Below are 21,743 nucleotides of genomic sequence, written 5' to 3'. Positions count from 1 at the left end.
CCAACCAGTGCTTCATGTCCCTGCCCAAGTAGCTGACACACACACACACACACACACACACACACACACACACACACACACACACACACACACACACACACACACTTTGGGATATGAGTTATATACAAACACACAGACACTCCTAAGGAAGGCTGGCACAGGTTCTCCAGCTATGCCCCTTCTGTTCAGGCTATAAGGTAGTAATCAGTGCCACCATCATCTAATATTGGCTACCAATAATGCCCTTATCAAAGGATATCCAATTATTACTGTGCAGTACTATTATCCAACTGGTAATTGTGACTGAACAGCAAGGCTTATTTGGGGTGGCTTGGACAGTATCACTATATACATGCAATGTACTCTAGATCTTAAATTATCTCTACATAAAACAGCAACAGCTGAAAGGTTTAAAATATTTAATAATAAATAATCAGAACACAAGACAATACTTCTTACTACACAGTGCTAGTCAAGAGTTCAGAGATCACAGAGAAATGCTTAAAATAATACAGTAGAATAATTCTGACATCAAGACAGAAAAAACATCTAGTCCAATCTTCCTATTCCCTAGCTATATTTAAGAGAAAATACAGTTCTAAAATAAACTTACATATACTCTATAGTGCTGGTGAGTTGGATGTTTTTAAGACAAATGCCAAATGCCCTGAATCTCTCTGTCCCTAAATTGATAACACAGTACTACTGACTCATTTCACATTACATCATTTTTTCTCTGGTTCCCAGGCTAACAGAAACTCTACATTTACTTTGGTTTGATCTTGCACCTGGTCAGGAAACCACAGTAATTAAAGACATTATATATGTAAAATTTTGCAATTAACTCTGATCTCAAAACAAAGGAAAGAATCTGCTGTTACAGACACCGTGGCTCCGAGCCCTGAGATGAAAAACAGTCATAAAATGCTTGATTTATCAGCTTTCTTACAGCAGAGTGCACTGTTGTTACATTTTTAAAGTTCAACATTTAACACCATTTCTTCCATTTAAGAGAACAAGCCTGTGACTTATATTAATATTTACAAATGACAGAATTATCTACAAAATTCTATCTGGCTAGGCTGGCAGCCTTCACATATCTTCACAGGAGGGTACAGGTTTTGCTGTCTCCTTAGTGCTATTTAAAGTTCCTTACTTTTCCTGAGTGACTAGTGGTTTCTCATGCCTTATATTTAAATGTTTGTCTTTAAGGCTTGCCATAATGAGTATCCCTGGTGTCTAGTGTTCCTTCCACCTCATATCCCCCAAGCCCTGCTACCTTAAGGCACAAGTATTGAGTTATCCCTGATGTCTAGTGCCCACCCCATCTCCATGCTGGTAAGAGTGTTGCTCAGGCATAAATATAGAGTTATCTATGGTGTCTACTGTTTTCCCCCTGATGACCATCCTGTTAAAGTACCATTAAGGCACGAGAGTTATCCCTTGTGGCTACTGTTTCCTCCCAGTCTTCATATTGTTGAAGTGGTGTTAAGGCATGGGAATAATCTATCTGTGGTTGCTAGTGGCTCCATCCCCCACTCAGTGTTGCAGACTATGCTCATTACTCTAGAGGTGTAGAAACAATGAGGGTTTACTCTTTATTTATTTAGTAATGATCAGATGTTTCAAATATTATATTTTGACCATTACTACATAACATCTTAATACACTCTGCATATATTGCATATCATTGTTTCTTATTATATATTTGTTCTTTAATTTTTTAAGTGAAAATTTTGATTTTAAATTTCAAAATGGTTTAATATTTTGTTGTATTGTTGTTTGCTTCTACATGGCACTTTAAAAATCATTTTATCAGTGTTGTATTGAACTTATAATCAATCTTTTAATATTTGTTTTTTCAAAAGAAAAAAAAAAAAGGAATCAAAATAGCATGGGGTGTGTGGAGATATCAAAGCCACATCAACCCATTCAAACATACACACACACACACACACACACACACACACACACACACACACACACACACACACACACACACACACACACACACACACACATAAAACAGCCCATCTCTCCATCCAGTCACAAATGCAGACACTCATCTATTCATCCATTGGCACACACACACATTCACATACAAATGTAGACACACAAGCACACATACACACACTCACACACAAACATGCACACGTGAGCAAGCACACATATACACATGCAAACAAACCTATGTAACTTATCCCCCTAACGGCCCTGCAGCTATCTCCCAGGTAGATACACACTAGCAAATATATAAGCACATGTAGACCCTCACATACACTCATGCACACACTTCCTAACCCTACTTTACCAGTATACTGCAGCAATTACCTCAACAATAATGGATGAACACAACATTTTGGCTGTCTTCATTACTGCAGCGGTGACAGAACAACTGCGCTTATCTGCACAGCCTAGCAATTCATGGAGGCAGTTCTGAGAGGGAGAGCAAATGACTAATTAGCTGTCTCATTAGCATGTACCATGGGCAGGAGTCAGGCCAGCACCATAGTTTTGCTCATTTTGATCCACAATCTCAGTTGTATATCTGTTTTTGAATTTGAGAAAGTAACCGTTATGAATGTGCCCATTTGTTTTTTTCTTCAGTTTTGTGAATTAAAACAATTTATGGTTTATTTAATGAAGGCCAATGTAGTGAATTGGCAATGCAGTGAAGCATTTATATATATAAATAGAATGTATGTATATATATATATATATATATATATATATATATATATATATATACATATATATTTATGTATCGATAGATAAAAACACACAATATATATTTTGTCATCATTGCCAACAACCATTATCTTAATTTACATTACTCTTGATTTAATGATATTCAAGACTCTTGTTATATTGTAGATGGCAATTTCTCATTAGTCCCTTTGATGGTATGTTACTTTCTTCCTTTTAATCTTACAAGAGCCAGATAATGTTTGTGATATTAAAATACAGACATTGAATCTGTTCACACAACAGGATTTTCCATTTAGTAATTGTTTTTTTATATGTATCCTTACTGAAGGGGCTATTCATGGTCTATGGTTTTGATTCCGCTGAGTCAATAAACATGTTTTTGCTTCATCTCATGCTAGAGTTTTTTTTTTTTCTTGCCCATTGTTCATGGATGTGCAGTGGTTCTCAGTTTCTCAATACACTGATTTATTTTATTTATTTATTTACTTACTTATTTGCCATTTGTTAACTGGGTTTTTCCTGGCTGGGCAGAAATGCCCTTTTCCAGCAGAGACCCAAGGAAAAAAGCTCCAGATACAAAGATTACAATTTGTTACAGAAGAAGAATACAGATAAAAACAATAACAAATTAATAGAATCTTATTTGTTTATAAACGTTCAATTACAAAGGTAATTTTATTAAGCTCTAAAATCACATGTAAATGATGTAGTTGTATAAGAAAAAGAAGGAAAGTGAAAGGAACTAGTAAGTAGGCAGTCAGGTAGGGGAAAGAGGTGGTGAAGGACCAAGGTAAGAGGAAAAAATACATAGGTTAGAGTTGTCTGATACAGTGAATAGTGATTAGGATAGAGGTAGATTGTTATAGATATGGAAGTAGAAACAGTTAGGAGAGTCTAAGATGCCGGAAATGGAGACAAAGGGTTTGTGGGAGAAAGAACGGCTGGGGAGGAATTAACTCAAGTAGGGTCTTAACAGGGGAAGGTCCAGGACTTGAGTAGGTAATCCTTTAGGGCTAGTTTGAAATTGGTTGAGTTTTGTTGAATTCTGATATGGAGAGGGAGCTTGTTCCAAGATGTGGAGACAGCATGACTATAAAGGCTTTTTACTATGGATTTGTTTGATTTGGAAATTTGGAGAAGTTGTTGGTCTGAGCTATGAAGCTCCTGGTTGGGCATGTAAGGGGAAATGAGAGTTGCTAGTCAGGGACAGTGTAGACATTATTGTAAGATGGAGTTTGTCAGGTGAAGTTGAGATAGAAAGAGTTGGTTATGGAATTCTAGGCAGTGAAGTTTTGTTAGGGAGAGGAAGTGGTGTGAGCGATACGGGAGATTTGTGGCAGATCATTCAACTTTATTATATGTTAGTTCAAGTTTGTTTAAGAGATGTTTTGGAGGTTGGTAAATAAAGGGGCGGCATATAGTAAAGTGGGTAGGAGGTAAGCTTGAGCAAGGGAATCTTTGGATTCTTGAGTAAGGAATTTTTTTTTGTTTCTGTATAGTAATCCTAGCATCTGGTGGGTTCATTTGATGCAGTTGTTGATATGGGTGTCTAATTTTAGTTCATTATCTATGAGTACACCATGTAGTTTAGTATAAGACTCGACAAGAATAGCTGTGCTGTTTAGGGAAGGGATTGAAAAGGAAGATTTGAGGTGTTGGAGAGGTTTGGGAAGAAAGAGAAGAAGTTCAGTTTTATTTGGGTTAAGTGGGAGTTGGTTAGTGGAGAACCATCTTTCAACAGTGTAGTGTGTCTTGTGTGGGGTATGTAGGTGGGATAGATTGTTAGCAGTAGAGATGATCGTAGAGTCATCTGCATATTGTATAAGTGTGGATTCGGGGCATGATTTTAAGAGATCATTAGTAAAAATGTCAAATAGTAGGGGAGCCAAGATTTAGCCTTGAGGGACTCCAGTAAGAACGGGAAGGAATGGAGAAGTAGCAGACATCCATTTCATAGGTTCATAGGTTCATAGGTTGGTACTAGGCTATCAGCTCTAGGGCCTATACAAGCCTAGCCATAACAATTCCCTGGCTATTTCTTCCCACACTATTTGACAGACTGACCTCTATTTGATAAGTATGAAGAGAACCAATTAAGGGTGGAAGTAGCGAGGTTGAAGGAAGCAAGTTTGGAGAGCAGGAGGTTATGAGAGATAGTGTTGAAAGCTTTAGAGAGGTAAAGGAAGATGGAAGAAACTAGTTTGTTGATACTGAGAGAAGTGGAGATGGAGTTGGTGAAGGATAGTAGAACAGTAGTAGTAGTACTATGATGAGGGCAAAAGCCATGTTGGGTAGGGGTGAGGAGATTTTCCTGAATGAGGTGTGCAATAAGCTGTTTGTGGATACACTTTTCCAGGATCTTTGAGATAGGGGATAGAATAGCGATAGGCCTATAATTTGAGGGGTCGGTGGCGTTACCGGCTTTGTGGAGGGGTATAATGTAGACCTTTTTTCCATATTTGGGGGACCAGGTTTTCCTGAATGGACTTATTAAGAAGCATGGAGATTGGATAGGCTATGGAGGGAGATGCTAGCTTGAGGTATAAGGGAGGCAGGTTATCAGCTGAAGGGGAGCAGGATTTAAGTTTATTGAGTAAGGATCTGATGGTGGTTGTGGGGGGAGAGGCTTGACTGAGGACGTGGTTTTGCTGGAAGGATGGGATGGGATATCATGAATAATGTTAGTGTTAGGTTTGATTAGTTTTTTATAGAGTCTATAAAGAAGGAGTTGAGAAGTGTGGCAGTTTCAAGGGGGGAGATGTTTGGGGAGATGAGATTTTCATGACAATGGTCATGTTGGGAAGGTTTTCATTTATACATATATATATATATATATATATATATATATATATATATATATATATATATAGGGCTACTTTTATATATATATATATGGGTCTACTTTTTTCACTGAAAACATACCACTGAAACTCATTTCACTGAAAACTCATTTCACTGAAAATCAGTTTCCTGAGCACAAATCACTGAAAGCTCACTTCACTGAAAACTCATTTGACTGAAACTCATTCCGTTGAAAGGTATATGTCCTGTTCCCCACTGTAGTGCAATCCTGGAGTTAGTATATATAGTAAGGGGGTATGGGAGGTACAGCCCCCCACATTGGTGGGGTGGGGGGCGTAGCACCCCACAAAGTTTTGGTATATCTTATCTTCAGGAAAGAGTTATTCATTCAGTTTGTAAGTATCCATGTCTATGGTTTACAATGTTTAAAATAGGTGGGGAACTATGCCCCCCACACACCCCAATGTGGGGGGCTGTGCCCCCACCCCTTACTGTGCATATATATATATATATATATATATATATATATATATATATATATATATATATATGTATACTAACTCCAGGATTGCGCTACAGTGGGGAACTGGGTATATATCTTTCAATGAAATGAGTTTCAGTAAAATGAGTTTTCAGTGAAGTGAGTTTTCAGTGAATTGTGCTCAGGCAATTGATTTTCAGTGAAATGAGTTTCAGTGAAGTGTGTGAAGGAGTTCGGCTTTCTGAAGTTTTGCTGTCCTCATCTCAACCTTATGAATTTCATGTACATGAAATTTCAGTGTTTTAAAGTAGACCAGATATATATATATATATATATATATATATATATATATATATATATATATATAAATATATGGGTTACCTTTAGTTTATCGAATGCCCACTTCATTGACACTAACTTTACCAACAGTTCACATTACCGACAAATGGAAAGCTGACGTTTCCCACACGGTAAGTAACCGTTTGGCCATTTCTACTTCAGGAACTATCAATAAAACAAGCCCACCGATGTGAGGGGCTATGCCCCACACACACCCCTATGTGGGTGGCTTTGCCCCCACACCCCCTTAATAAATATACCAACTCCAAGAATGCACTACCGTGGAGGTAAGGGGCAAAATTCAGGTAGATGGCCAAACGGTTACTTACTGTGCGGGAAACATTGGCTTTCCATTTGTCGGTAATGTGACATGGCAAAGTTAGTGACGGTGAAGTGGGCATTCGATAAACTAAAGCTAACTCATGTAGATATATATATATATATATATATATATATATATATATATGTGTGTGTGTGTGTGTGTGTGTGTGTGTGTGTGTGTGTGTGTGTGTGTGTGTGTGTGTGTGTGTGTGTGTGTGTATTATATATATATATATATATATATATATATATATATATATATATATATATATATATATACATATATATATATATATATATATATATATATATATATACAAACTACATCATATTTAAATTGACAATTTATAAATATTCAACATGAAATTAATTTCCAATGATTTTCCAAAACCAAATTATCTAACTATTGTCTATAAATGGATAAGAAATTGTCTCCTCTACCCCTCAACATTACTTCATTTACAATTCTTCCTCTTACTGTTATACATTATAGCTTTATGTAGTAACATATATTTATTTATGCCTTTTCATGTTTCCCTTAGTACCATGCTTTTGTTCCTATTTTAAATTAATCTCACTATTTATTAATCTTACCCATCACACTTGCATTCTGATTTTTCCTAATCATTGCTATCTCTTTCACATTAATTTTCCATTGAAATATTTTTACTTTAACATCAACAGCCTCTATCATTTTCTTTTTTTTCTTTAAAAACATTTCTACACATCATTGTACTTCATTTTAACCAAACTTCCTAAAATGTCTTTCTCCTCTGACACTTTTCTGTGTACAATGTGTGTGAACAGAGAATTTAAATATACGCCATGTGCAATAAACTTAACTACTTCTTTGCCTTTCCTTATATACAGTGGCTGTTTTGATTGGTTTCATCCAACAACCCCATACCTTTTCAAAAAACAATGCTATTGACATTGTCTCTGTAACTTCTGGAATCATGTAAATACTCCCAAAATAATTAAACACACACACTAATAAACAATTTGTCAAATAAAAGTTTGCAAATGAAGTATAAAAATTTGCACAGACCTGTAGAGTTTTTCTTATATTATGCAGCTTTTCATATGGAACGTCTATTTTTTTTGCCGTCCAAACAATACTCCTTAATCAAAATTCTTTGTCATTAAGGAACAGAGCTGTTTAGCTAGCTGTGACTGATTTTACAACCTTCTGGATATACAAGGCTAATATAAGTATACTTTTTTTGCACTTGTTCTGTTTCAGTGACAGTTAATACTGCACTGTGTTTATTTATGTGTTTCACTGAATGTTGATTGCATATTGGCAGTCTCTCTCTCTGCAGTTTGCTTCTCAGGGCTAGCTCAGCTCTAGTGGGGGATGTTTTACATTCTGTGAAATTCTGTGTTTATCTGATTGCCTGGGGCTCTATATTTTGTTTTATACTACCGGTATAGTTGCATTTCTGTGTATTTGTGCTCAGTAGAAGAGCTGTTTAGCTGACTGTGACTAATTCTGCAGCCATCTGAACATACAAAGCTGATATAAGTATACTTTTTTGCACTTGTTCTATTTCAGTGATTGTTAACAAAACTATACTGCAGTTTGCTGTTCCCTCCCTCCCACCTAAGTGTTGTTGTATTCTTAAACTTGATGGTTTTGCAATTGCCTGGCCTTGCTATAAATTTGCCTTTGGCCACTCCTCCTAGCCCCATCTCATTTGCTTACTCAACTAAGTACAGTGAGATTATTTGGGAAGGAATAGTCCCTCCCTTGCTTCTTTAATTTTGGCCACACCGACCAGCCCCATCTCATCAGCTCTGTCTACTGTGCGCAGAGAGCGAATTCAGGAAGGCCAACCCCTTTAGTTTCTTAATTTTGAATTATCTTCTATTTCCTAAAAAAAAAAGTTACAGTTTATTCAGCTGCACTTACTATAACTGTGTTCTACCTGCTTTATTACCTTATTTTGCTTTGCTGTGTGCTCTTAAGTGCTCAAGTGCTTTTATTCTGCTGCATTTATTACTGCTTGTTAGTAGCCTGATTAAATGTATCTGCTATTCTAAGTATTTTAGTTTTGGTTTTAGCACTTGTGCATCAGGGCAGAAGGTTTTTGTGATCTGCACTCTTGTGGACTAACCCTTATCAAAACCCTCTCTCCATAAGTCTGCCAAGTATTTAGAACACTATGTCTGGACAATTCCCTTTTGTTTTTCTTGCTAGCATGGTCGACATGAGCATATTGAGAGAGTGTAGCAACTGCCTCATGTTCACTGATAGCCCTCTTCCCCTAGCACATAATTCTTTACTTGTGAGAACTGCATCTATACCAGTAACATGGAATCCATGCTCTCTCACACCACAGTCAGTACTCCTAACAAAGAGGAGATTGCCAGCATAAACACCACACCACCCATGTCACATAGACAAGCATAACACACACACACCTATGCAGAGCTCCTCAATAAAAACTTACCTAAACAACAGAAACCTCCAAAACATACTCACAAACATTCCTCACACAACACCAAAAATATCACACACAGCAGACAGCACACCAGTGTCTCACAAACACAGCCTATAAGGCATAATAATAAACCAATGCAGCCCATAAGGCATAACAATAAACCAAACATACTAGTTATTGGTGACTCAATTGTGAGACACACTGATGTACCCCTCACTAGGCTCGACAAGGAGAAGGTAATAGTCAGTTGTCTGTCCGATGCCAGAATCCACCACATCACGCATGCACTTAAGTCTCTCCACAACAGGTACAAGTATGACTCTGTCATTGTCCATGTTGGTGTGAATGACTTGAGATGTACCTCCCTGGACTACATGAAAAGAGACATGATTGAGATCTCAGAGTATGTGTCCGAGGCAGGTATGACCCTAGCCCTAAGCAGCATCCTACTTTCACCGAGAATGATACCACAATGCCAACAAAATTGACTACAACAATTGGCTTAATTTCTGGTGTCTTTCCAAGGGGATGCAGTATCTGTCTGCCTGGGAAGACTTGGTTGACAGGTATCGATGCATTGCCAGAGATTGCCTCCACTTGTCACCCCTGGGATTCCAGATCAGAGCCAAGGCTCTTGCCTCCCCCATTGTGCCTTTTTCAGGCTATGTCCCAAAGCCAAATTTTCCAACATAAAGGATCTGTCAAAAAGAAAATTGAATGTCATGCTGCTTAATGCTAGGAACCTTAAACTGAAAATGCACTTACAGGAGTCTCTCCTCACACTGGAAGATGCTGGTGTCTGTGTAGTCACTGAAACTTGATTCAGGGCTGCAGAGAGCACCCTTGTGGTACCAGGCTATATCTCATTCCACACATTCCGACCCTAAAATGAAGTCAGGAAGACTAAGGGTGGTGAAGTATCTATCTTCATTAAGGACAGGCAAACCTACAGAATGGTTTGCCACCATGACACACTGGAATTACTCCAGGTGCATCTGACAGCTGGCAAGACACCCATTCAAGTTATAACCAGCTATAGACCCCCCCCCCTCCATGACACAGGACACCGACTCCTCCTACTTGGACCTACTTGACACCATTAAGGTACCCCCAACACCCTGATCTTTAGTGACTTCAACTACCCCACCATAGACTGGTTGAACTATTCCTGCACTAATGCACTCACCCAACAATTCCTTGATTTCATCAATTCTAACACAATAGACCAGCTCGTGTCATTCCCCACAACAGGAGATAACATTCTGGACTTGGTTCTCACCAACAAAACTAAAACCTGCTCCTCAATTAAACACAAACCTGTTTGGTGGACATCCTCTATCAACAGGCTTTACAACGAAAGGAATAAACTGTTATCCAAGGGTAAAAAGGAACAAATTCCAAACTGGAAAATCTCCCTCCTCAGCCTCAACAAGCAAATTAGATTACTAGTGAAAACCTCCAAAGGGAAATATGAATTAAAACTATGAATTATCAATTAAAACTGCAAAACCTTCTTCAGTTACATCAGAAACCTTCATGGCAAAGCCCAGGTTTGTTCAGAATTAGTACTTAATGGTACCACTTACACTTATCCTGTTGATCTAGCCAACCAGCTAGCAGACAGGTTCAGGGCAAACTTCACCCCATCCCCCCAAGGGCTCATTTAACAACCCCAATATTTGTCCCACCCCTCACAGCTCCATAGATCAAGTGTTAAAGGCCCTATTCAACCCAAATAGCACAGCTTACATGGGACTTGATAGTATGCCAGGCTGTATTCTGCACCATGTCCAGCAAGAACTAGCTTCGCCATTGAGCACACTATTCAACCACAGCCTAAATACAGGCTTCATTCCAGCAGAGTTGAGAACTGCCATTGTCATTACCTTGCACAAAGGTGGTGCCACTACTGAACCTGGAAACTATCTCCCCATCAGCTTGACAAGTCTGATCTGTAAAGCCATGGAGCACATTATTATGGATCTCATAAACAAGGACATAGGCAATCTCCAAGCACTTGACCCCACCTAGTTTGGCTTTGTCAAGGGCAGATCTTGCCTGTTGAACCTAGTTGACTTCTTTGAGACTGTCACCAAGGCTATGGATGATGGAAAGTCAATACATACAGCTTACCTTGACTTACCCAATGCCTTTGACACAACCCCCCACTCAGGCATCATCATAAAGCTAACAAAACTTGGCATAAATCCCTATCTCATCAGGTGGGTGGCCAACTGTCTCACCGATCGGACCCAGAAGGTCAAAATAGATGCCTTCACCTCCAACAGCAGACCTGTCATTAGTGGTGTTCCCCACAGATCTGTCCTGCAACCCCTACTGTTTGGCATCTACCTCTCAGAGGTCCAGGCAAAGACAAAAGACCTGTGGCTGACCAGGTTTGTGGATGACTGTAAGTTGGGTGCTGTCATTGACTCCCCAAATGATGTTAACATACTGCAGGAGAGTCTCACAACAACAAATAACTGGTCCCAAAGCCATGACCTTAGGTTAAATGCAAAAAAAAATGTATTATCATACTATTCAGCAAAAACACAGCCTCTACTGATTATCACATCAATGGCAACCCCCTAAGCACACAACCTGTGGTGAGAGACCTGGGTACTTAGGTTAACAACAACCTCGCATTCAACCATCATGTAGTGGTAGTGGTCAGAAAAGCCTTTTACTTGGTTCATCTCATAAGTAAAGCCATTGCATCCAGAAAAAAAGGAGGTTATTAACTCTCTGTACTCCTCCCTCATTAGGCCAACAATTGAGTATAATGCCCTGTTTGGTATGTACCTCTCCAAACACCTGCACCAACTAGAAAGGCCACAGAAATACCTCACAGAGGGAATCCATGGCCTCCAAAACCTGTCCTATGTGGACAGGCTGAAATCACTATCACTCTATTTAGTATCATACAGATTGCTCAGAGGTGATCTGTGTCTCGCCTACAAGGCAATATCGGACCCTGCCCTACTAAAGATGCTCCATATCTGTAAGTCTAACTCCTCACACGTTACCTGCTCAAAAGGCCTAAATCTAATATGCAACATCAACAAAACCTACTGGAGAGACAGGTTTGTCTCCCAGAGGTTGCCCCGTCTCTGGAATGGACTTTCCATACCTGCCAAAGAGATTACCTCGCTGACCCTCTTCACGCGCAACCTTGATGAATGGAGGGGAAACCACAAATTTGTCCCAGGGGTTCCACCTGAGTCCCCCACTGACAGGTGTGATAGGTGCTGGCTAAGGTTTTTTTTTTGGGGATAGACTTTTGGCTTGGCTTGTAAGGGCCCCAGGGCCATTAGCCTAGTAACCTCATATGATCCTATAAACTGTGCCATATCTATTTCTTCAGATTCAGAAAGAGTAGGGAACTTTCAGATGCTTGGCCAAGGTTCCCCTAGTCAGTATGAAACCAAATTACAACTCCTTTGAGAGAAGCTAACATCTTCAACAAAGAAATAACAAAAACTACAAAACAAAAATATGCGAGCCAAAAAATAAATTTATGGACTAATGGAGATCCACAAAAAAAACCACCACAGACACCCAGAACTTCAAACACTCAGAAACAAAACAAAAATCTACTCTGACAAAAAAAAAAAAACCACTTTAGATATATCAAACCAACAACAACAAAACCACAAAACAATTTTGGTCGAATAAATAAACTTCTACATCCAGGAAAAATAAAAAACCCAACCCTAGCTAGCTAGCCTATCTCAAAACCATATAACCACCATATTTCTTCTTTTCTCAAACAGTCAAACTCCAGCAATGCTTAAACTCTGGCTCACACCATGACTCCTCCCCCCAACTCAAACAACCCCCCCATACTAAGTTCAATACTGTCTCCTGTTACCCATGCCGTAATTATTATCTAAACTCAAACCTTCTAAACTCTTGCACACTTCTTCTGCGATGACTTTTCCAGCGCTGCTACCCAACTAGCCTACCCAACCAGTCTCTCATCTTACAAACTACCTGAGAACTAATCCAAATCCCTTCCTGTTCCCTTATGGAAAATATTCCCATATGCATAAAGGAGCTAGAACTGAGAACTCTCAGATTTTTCGACCTATTGCCTCCTTATCTCTTCTATCAAACTACAAAAGCATCACTCATACACCAACAACTCTTACATCATCTCAACAACTGAAACTTGCTTCTACTTGAACAGCAACTTTTTGGACACCTACAACAGTACTTCTACGTTCTCATCTTCTACTTCTTCTTTAACACAATAAAAACCTGTAACAATAACCTGTTCTCCTCTTTATTCAACTTCCTCTCCTCTAACAGACTTGGTCAACCTCCAACACATTCTCCTATCCCTCGTCACTTATGTCACTGACACACTTGGCACTTGCTGGGTTCCTGACAATACCTGATCCAAATCGAACAAGCAGTAACCTGGCGTCCAACCATATCATCTTCTCAACTCCCAGTTAACTATCCTCACCCCCCACCTTCCATCTTAGGTCCCCTACTTTTCTCTATATTCATAAATAACCACCCTCCACTTCCTCCTACTTCCCCTCCTATACAGTCCTGCTTGATGATTCTACTCTCACAGCTCTGCTTCCATGGTTTCAACATATCTGTCTCCTCCTTTCAACACTTCTTCACAGCAGCAAACTGGTTCAACAAACATATCAAAATCAATGCCCCAACATCAAACCCTCCAACTGCACTTCACTAACCCTTAACCATCACAACAATCACTTTTCCATCATGACCATTGTCCATGTTGACAATGTCACCATAGCCAATCAAGACCTGAAGCTAAAACACATTGCCCTAAACATCACTAATCCCAAACACATTAATTTCTTTACATTGACAGCCCTTACTCTACTGGAACATCTTACAGACTGCCATCTCAAAGGACTACCCAATCCTCAGCTCTTCTGCCCACACTCACCTTTATCAACCTTTTCTGTATGCACCTCACTCCTTGCAACTCTCCTTCCTTTAGCTACCTTCTTAAAACAAACCCAACCTACCACAGCACTTCCACTTAAAATAAACACTTCTGCATTCGTCAACTTCCAACTCTTAACTTAAAACTTCCAACTGGCAGACTCAAAAACAACTTATCAAGCTCATTAAATCATCACTTTCAAACCTAAATAACCAATTCACAACTACTACACAATCCCATAATAAACCTTCCAACACCTTATATATCTTCGGATCATATCATCATGGAACAAGCAACTAGTAACCTACCCCTAAATCCTCCATGTATGCCTTTTCAAAAAAAACTTGCAAGCGCTATTGGAATCAAATCAGGACTATACCCCATTGAACTTCCCTCCGTGATAACCATACTCACCTTCTCAAGCCTAACTCTGGATTTTAATTTTATTGCTAAAATCACTGTTGTATGTTTCTGCTCTGCTTGACTGATGTTTGTATCAATACCACTCTTATATACTCCAACTCCCTCATTTTTAATTGTATCTTGTCTTTTTGTAATGTTTGTGTCTTTTCTCTAAAAGTTTTGAAAAAATATAAGGAGCTTTTATATCCCCCGGCTTGTCTAATTTTCCCTGCTTATCATTTTTTAAATGATGTGTAATTATATTCTATTTAAGTTGTAACGATATAGTATAATCGATTTTGTCATGTTTTTAACATATATATCTTTATTAAATCTTTTTTTTAATTCAATATCTTTTAATATCTATAAATAAATATTAGCTGTCAGTATGAATACAGATTTCTCTCCACTCAGTAGAGTTAAAAAAGTCAATGAAGAAACAGACAAATATGCTAGTAATATAGGCTATGTATTCTTAATATTTAATTAAAAGCAGTGTTCTTGTTGATTTACTTTATGGTTTCAAAAGCATGAAACATGTGCAAATGATCACTGAGCCCCATTTCCTTACTTGTGACTTTTTATGCTTTACAGACTAGCTGCTGCACTCAAATTAGAAATAATTACAGACTTCCAGATGTCCTGGACTTTCATTCTAAAATGAAATCTCAATGTTATAGATCTTAATGCATGAAATAAAAGGAGATGTACCTCTTAAATATTCCAAATGTTTGTGCAAAGGAACACTGTGACCTATATGTATTCTAAGCAAAACTGTAAGCATTATTCATTATTCGTTATTCAGGAATACGTCTCTAGCTGAAATAGTCCTGGTGGCAGACATGGCTTACCCTGCCCCTCAATATTAACAATGTTAACAAAGATCGATAATCATATGAAACTCTACCATTTCAGAAAACTTTCATATAGTGGACCTGGGAGATGCACTCAATGGACTATAGCAGTATCATCACAGCAGATATCTACTGAAAACAAGTTCAAATAATTATTAAAAACTAAGCTATTTAACATAATTTAGAATATTTCTCATATGGAAGGAACAGGTAAGCATGGGGATTTCCATTTGATAAGGCACTCTTAAAAACAATTCCACTGCCGTAGAAAAAAATTAATGAATAGCCAGGAAATTAAAGCTCAAAGTAATAGTCTCAAATTTATAGACTTCCAAAGAAAGCAGATGGAACTAGCTTGTTGATATGGTAATTAGAATACCATACTAAGCACTTCAGCCACAAGACAAGGGACAAACCAGAAACCCAGCATGATCTGCAATTCAGCATTTTTTTAAATTGTGAAACACAACTATCTGAAACTTCAATAAAAAATGAAAATATTTATGTACTTCATACACTTTGCAGCATTCAGGTACTTTGGTGTAATACAAATGTTAAGGATTGCTGAAAGATACAGAGCTGTCCTGGTTATTAATGTTTCTTTGCATATATCTGTAACTGGATCTGCATGGAGTGGTTTAGAAAATATTGATATTACTTTTAATGGGATAGCCCAATTTAAAACAGTTTAGTAAACACTTTATCGAGGTCTTTTTCGTAAGGGAGTCTGGGGCATGTTAAAGATGGATAGCGTCTTCAAAATAGAGGTAATTTAGAAAGAGGCATTAGTAGTCCTAGAAACAGTTATAACTGTCTTATTTTGTGCTATGGAGTATGACTTGACTGATCAGCAAGTGTCCAGCATAATTTTCAAGATCTAACAGTCCCAGCCTATTCTACAAATAAAACATCCAGAGCAGCGGCTTTTGACTATTCTTTTTTCACTCTTGTAAATAATATGATTCCTCATATTACAGATAGAAGCTGGAGATATAGAAACTCAGCACCAGGCTCTTGCAACCACATCTTTACAGAACAGTTAACAGTTAGAGGCCTGTAGAAAAATACCATGTCCAACGCTCTTCATTAGTATCTTTGTTAGAGTCATGCCTCTTCTAATTGATATACTTTCTCACAGATAACATTATTTTGGCCTATAATGACCCTTGTAAAGTACAAGGAGTATAACCACATGGGACAAACAACTGCCATTCATTTCTGAGGGACAGCGATGAAATGCTGGCAGCCAGGTGCTCTTCAGATGACAAGATGAAAAAGTAAACAGCACTTTGGATCATTCTGAACCTGCACCTTGATACCATAGATAGATAGGTAGCACGATAAATTTATCCAGGAACAAGATTAATTAAAGAATTGTGCTGAAAAATGAATATTTTCCAAAGTAAGACAAAAATCTGTTTATTATGATCATGTTTTAAAATTATGAGATTATTATAATGTAAAAGATGTTCTGATGGTGACAAGTTAATGTTTTTGTATAAGTGCTATGACACGCCAATAAAGAAGAACATGTGGACATAACCAGCAAATTTTTATGATGACAGAGTGTTGAAAAATTTCCTTGTATTAATTTAGAATATAAATAGCTCTTTTACATTAGCAATCACTTTTGGATTAATGTCCCTGGTACTGGAGTGGTCATGTAGGGAGGGGGCAGATTGAAAGGAAATGTTTTGTGCACGCTACCCATATGTATTGAGGGCTGCATATACTAATAGGCACAAAGCTTTAGTGAATTTCCCTTGTGGAGATGGGAGAAAGCATCACTCGTGCTTCGGGGGTGAAGGTCAGAGCTGCTTGTAGGGAATGCCTTTTGTCAAAGTGAGGCTACATCCTCTACAATCAGGTAAGTGCAGATTCCTCCTCAGTGTTATCTGAGTGAGTGAAAAGACAGGGCTGCAAGGTAGAAAATGTTGAACCACCCATTATGGCTATCTAAATGAAGCCCCCCCCCCCAAGCAATGGTCACCCAGTGATAGGGAACGAATAGCTGATTGTGTGGGAAGGTAATGATGATCGACAGACAGGAAAAAAACAAATTGTGTGAGAGTGTGTGTGTGTGTGTGTGTGTGTGTGTGTGTGTGTGTGTGTGTGTGTGTGTGTGTGTGTGTGTGTGTGTGTATAGAAGAATAAAGTTCATCTAAAGTTTAGATAACTCCCTTACAATTGCTTTAACCTGTACCTGGTATCAAAATAGCGTTAGGGATATCTGTTATTGATTGTCATATATTCACAAAGAAAAACATTTATTTTTCCTATTTTTACTTTTCTTCAGCTCTGCTTGTCTTTGTGAATGCATTTGCCATTTGACAGTAGAATGCTGGTGTATTTAATCTCATTCAGAATGAGTGAATAATTCTGAGGATTACTAGAAATGGATTAGGTTTTCTTTCGCTGAAATTTTCTGTCAGGTGTTTGCTTACTTTGGTTATTGGTAATGAATATATAGGCAGTTTGCTTGCAAACTTCTTTGTCTCTGGACTTGTGCCTTCAAGTGGCTTTGTGTAGAACAGTAATTCATGGAAGAAAGAAGAGGATAATGAGTGGTTTGGCAGTAATGATGCAATGAAAAGAGAGGCGGCCAGATTCAGGAAGGCTTACACGGAGTTCAAGAGTAGTGTAAGCCTCCGTGTAAGCCTCCCGATTCAGGAACAGCCCAAATCTCCGTGTAAGAGACAGCTAACACGTCTCTTACACGGACTGGCGTCAAATGCTCAATACCTCATTTGCAGCTCAAAGATATGCAAATGAGGTATCTGAGCGATCCGCAACAGAAACCAGTCCGTTGTAGCCTAGAAATGTACTCAGCTGACAACTGAGTACATTTATGCAAAATTAAAAGCAGACTATGTCAGCTCCAAATAAAGGTGCATATGTTGCATTAAGCATGCCAATGGCCAAATATGTGGCCATTGGCATGAGCTGCAAAAATAAGTTATATAACTTTTTTTTTCACGGGATTTTGGTATAACTGCAGCGCAACTACCTAAAACTGAAAACCAAAGCTTATAAGCCCACAATTGTGGGATTTATGTATTACATTGAATGTCAATGGAGGGACTTGCAGACCAAAAACAATATGGCCTCCGTTTAGTGGTTGTCAAGGGGGGGAAGCTCCGTGTAAGACATGTAACTAGTCATTACTAGGCAATCCTATGTGAATGAGGGTTACAATACTGAATCACACTGTCACATAGGTAATGAGCACTGTCTGAGTAGTGTAAGAGTTAGAGAAGGGGGAGGAACAGAGTAAGAGGTAGGTGACATCATGGGGAATGATAGCAATAAATGTACCAGATTGGAGGGCAATGTAAGGTAACTGATGACAGACAGACATCAGGGAGGGAGGTGTGTCCCAACAGAACACTAGGAAAGTCAAGAAATCGAGGGTATACGCTATCCCTACACTCAAAGTTTCTTGAAATCGTGCATCTTGGCGTGTCTTGTGTATGTAAAACAGGTTCAACATGTGGGGCGTGTTGCAAACCGTTTACAATGGTTTCTTGGGCGCGTGCGTGTGTAAGGCAGTGTCTTGGCGTTTTAGCATGAATCAGCCTAGTTCACACCGTGTAAGGATGTGTCTTGGCGTGTGTAACACCGTGTAGGGATGTGTGCGCGATGTTTTAAGTGACTGTGAGCGTGTTTAAGCTGGTGTGCACATTGCTCCCCAGGAAACAGAAAGGAAACAGGAAACAACTAAAATCCAGGGAAACTGCCAGAAGATACTACTGGAGTTAATTGGTGGAAACAATTAGAAGCAGGCAATTACACAGGCAGACTAGAAGCCCAACCCAGCACTTAAAACACTGCAAAGAGCAGTGCAGGCTGTTTCTCACAACAGATACTGCCAGAAACTAAGCTATCAGAATTGAAAACTGAAAAAAGCTGAACTCAGAGCAGAAATGCTAGGGGCTGCCATAGCTATTATAATCAGGCATAGGCGAATTGCTGAGGGTGGTGACAATGCAGATGCTGATAGACAACCCAGAGTGAGGAGAAGGAGAAGAGTATACAGGCCCAGGGTCACCTACCATGGGTTACAATAGCTGGAGATAGTAGAGCGCTATAGAGTGGACAGAGAGCTCCTGCAGCAGATTGTTGAGCTGTGCAGGCCACACCTCACACACAGAACCAACAGAGGGGAACCCATCCCAGTGGAAACCAAGGTATGTGTTGGCCTAAGAATACTAGCAACAGGTACCTTCCAGAGACCAACTGGCGATATGATGGGGATACCACAGGCATCAGCCTCCAGGGTACTACACCAGTTCCTGGATGCCATGTCAGCACATGTCGGTGATCATGTATATTTCCCCAGTGCCCGTGAGGTATTGGCCAGCAATATGCGTCTCTTCCAGCAAATAGCGCGGAATACCCTGAGGTACTGGGTGCTATAGACTGCACGCTATACGCATCAAAGCACCAGGCGAGGGAGGGAGCCTACATTACATTAAGGGATGATACCCTCCATCAACTGCCAGGTCGTGTGTGATGCCCAGGGCATAATAATGAATGTGTGTGCTGGCTGCCCTGGGAGCTACCACGATTCCCATATCTGGCGTCTGACGCAGCTGTACCAATCATTTGCCAATGGGGACTTCCCACACGGACACCTAGTGGGGGATGCAGGTTATGCACTTGAGCCGTGGCTGATGACACCCATCAGAAATGCACACACACCTGAACAGGAACGCCATAATGAGGCACACGCACAAACACGTAATATCATAGAGCGTGTGTTTGTAATGTCAGTGGGCACATGTGTGCCATTTGTTTTGCACATGATACAGTACAGTAGTACACTAGTTCCCTTATACACATCAGCTGCACATAATGTCTGTATATATATCATGATGACAGATACATACCACATGCACACCTTATGCGTGCATGGAGTAACAGTGTACAGAACAGTCATATGTACATACCAGGGGTTAACTTTAATCTCACCCTTACCTCTCTTCAAACGACACCTCAAACTGTACTTCCAAAACCACTGGCTTTGTTCTTCTTGGAGTACAGGTTAACTCCCTACCCTCTTTACCTTTAACCCCTCATTGTGCATAGAAACTAGCTTCTACCCTGTTTCTTTCACCTTGATGTCCTTCTATGCTCTGACCTACTTCTCCCATCTCTCCCATATCCTCTTGACTGTCTTCCTTCTTTTCCTCACTTCCTTTCTTGACTCCTGCCTCTTCCATATCATTGTGTCTTTCATACTCCTTCTACTTCTCTACCCTTCTGAGCCCTAACTATTATGTATCTGGCTTTTGCCTTATTGCATAACCGTTATGCTTTAGGTAGGATTGCTTTTAAACCAACGGTACATTGTGTATGACTCTAAACTGTTTGAGTTCCTTACATGTATGTTGATTTAGTTGACAGGCTGGTGTACAATTCTATCATGTTGGCTGTCTGTATTAACAACTTGTCTGTCTGCCTTTATTACGTTATATGTGGAGCTTTTCTCCACAGGCCTCTACTGAAAATGGACATATATCCAGCTAGACTATCTGGGTCAACAAATGTAAAATTAATAACAATAAATGAATATGGCATCTTACCTGCACGCTCGGTGACTTGCTGCTGTGTGGATCCAACCTCCATCATGATGCATGAGTGTTGCTGTTCTGGGGCTGGACCCACAACACATAGCAGTAGCCCCTCCTGTCTGAGGGGGGGATGTGGCCACCCCACCTGTGGCAACCTGTTGCCTGCGGATATCTGCAGCACGCTGGCGGACATTTCTTATCAAATCACTGCAGTGATGTCTCACCTGCTCATATGTCCTATCATGCATGCCAACATCATTTATCCTGCTAACGAGGTTTTGCCACAGTGCAGACCTCTCCTGCTGATTCTGGGTGGTGCGTGAGAACAGGATGGCACGCACCAGGCTCTGGTGAATCACGTCATCCTCTGCAGCAGAATATGATCTTTTTGGAGCCATGTCAAGCTGGAAAGGTACACAAACAAGTTATCAGCATAGTATCTCAACCATACATGGTACACATTCTATACAGGGAGTATTAACTTCTACTTATTACTGCTTGGTTAAAACTTGATTACAGTGTAGCTATCATTCTATGTCATTTGTACTAAGCACTTGGCCTTCAGACCAGTTGTTTTACATTAGGGAGGTTGGTGGCAAGCACTGTGGTGGCAGGACACATATCTTTCATCCATTGAAGTTGGGAACTGCTGATTGAGGGCCCAGTGTACAAGTGTATTAGTTCTGGTATGGGCAGTTGGCCTTCAGGCCAGTTATTTAACATTAACAAGGTTTGTGGTCTGCACTCGTGTGTGACAATAGGCTGTACTCTGCCATTCATAGCTGGGGACATCTGGTTTCAGGTTTATAGTGCCTGCATATCTGAGCTGTATCTTACTGACATTGCTACACCTTGTTTGCTGTAGCAACCACTACATCCAGGCCT

Source organism: Protopterus annectens, chromosome 2.part2 (assembly GCF_019279795.1).
Source record: "Protopterus annectens isolate FY-2018-M chromosome 2.part2, PAN1.0, whole genome shotgun sequence".
Lineage (NCBI taxonomy): Eukaryota > Metazoa > Chordata > Ceratodontiformes > Protopteridae > Protopterus > Protopterus annectens.
This window is presented reverse-complemented; position numbering follows the sequence as displayed.